Here is a 1,647-nt window from a genome sequence, read left to right on the forward strand (position 1 = left end):
CAGACTAAACTGTGATGTGGTATATGAAAGCTTTGCTTGTCTTTGCTTCATTTGTTTCAAAGCTTTGCTTGTGTTTTGCTTCATTTGTTTCTTAAGGACTCCTATCTTCTCAACTCTTTCCTCAGGTCTCTTTGTCTATTTAGGTAAGATTGAAACGCTTGTTAGGCTCCCCACTGATAGCAGACTCAAGGCCTTCAGTGAACACTTGGGCAACTCCTAGAATGAGATAAGGGGGGCTCTAAAAAAGAGATTCAGAGACCCTATTATAGAAAAAATGATCTTGCTGATTTAGGAGGGAGACACCTGGGCTTTACTTCATGGTGCACGCTCTGGAAAGAGGCAAACACCATGAAGAAGACTACTTACTTCCTCCCTTGACCACCAAAGACCCTCACCCTATTTTCAGTATGCATGCTTGGGTTATGTAAATGAATTCCAGGAATTCATTATCATAAGACACCTCTTTCTAGAAAATCTAATGAACATGTATAATTTGTGTGTATGTAAACTGATGTCCCTTGCTAATTCTTGGGAGCCCTTTGGGGAATCCCTGGGGTGACCCCAGTGCTGCTAATAAAAGAATACCTGCTTAACAGATTGGATTCTGACTGTTAATTTCTTTGTTTCAACACCTTCTGGATGTGGTACGTCAGGCCCTAAAAAGCAGCTTTTTAAATGTGTCTCTCAGGCTTTAATGATATGAATCCCACTACCTCATACTAATGTGAAGTCACTTAAACTGCAGCTAAGGATGTTTTTAAGCTAATCTTTCAGACTGCTCTGAAGTTTGAAGGTTTGAAGCCCTTTCACTGTCAGCTCTAGCTGAGAAGCAACTCAAGAAAACGATGCCTTGTAGCTACTGACTGCAGCGGCTCAGCTGAGGTGCAATAGCTGGCTGTAAGAGAAAGTTTAGTCCTTTCCAAGGCGAGGACAACCAGGTAAGTAATGATGATGTAAGATACTACTTATCATAACTCATTAGTGAGACAGACTTGGAATTCTCATAGGCAGTTACGGTCCTGCCAGGTGGCAACTAGTAGTGACAGCAGCTACAAATGCCTTAATGGGTTGCTGTCCTAAACCTGCCTCTGCTAGGTGAGCACAGGGACACACACATAAGGCTGAATGCACGGCCTGTGGGCATGAGGACACTTTTCTCTGTGAGGCCCACAGAAGTGAAGGGCAGAGCCAACAGGCCGGGCACATCTGGATGTCACCAACACCGTCGGGGCCAGGTGCTGGACTCAGGCTGCGTGACCTAAGCTCCAGGCTCACACGCAGGCTTTCCTTACACTTATTTCCGACTTCCTTTCTCGCAGAGATAAATTAGGAACGTTTATTTAGGAAAGAGAAGCGGCACATGAGCTTTAGGCAACCACTATCCAGCCGAAGGTGTGTGTGGCCTGTGGCCTGGAGGAGGCCTGCCAGGCGCCCGGGGAGAGGCAGCAGCTGAAGGCACCACCGGGGCGGCCTCCTCGGCTCTGGGGGCAGCCTGGGGCCTCCTGGGTTCCCCTGGGGCCGCGGGGTTCTGTGCCGCACCGGGCACGCTGTCCCGCTCGAGTCACTGTCGGCGCGGGGAACCTTTCTGTGAGGCGCCGCTTTCCACCCGGACGCAGCCGCGGGACCCGCCCCGCTCCCGCCGTTGCC

The sequence above is a fragment of the Athene cunicularia genome (assembly GCF_003259725.1).
Source record: "Athene cunicularia isolate RWA chromosome 4 unlocalized genomic scaffold, athCun1 chr4_part1, whole genome shotgun sequence".
NCBI lineage: Eukaryota > Metazoa > Chordata > Aves > Strigiformes > Strigidae > Athene > Athene cunicularia.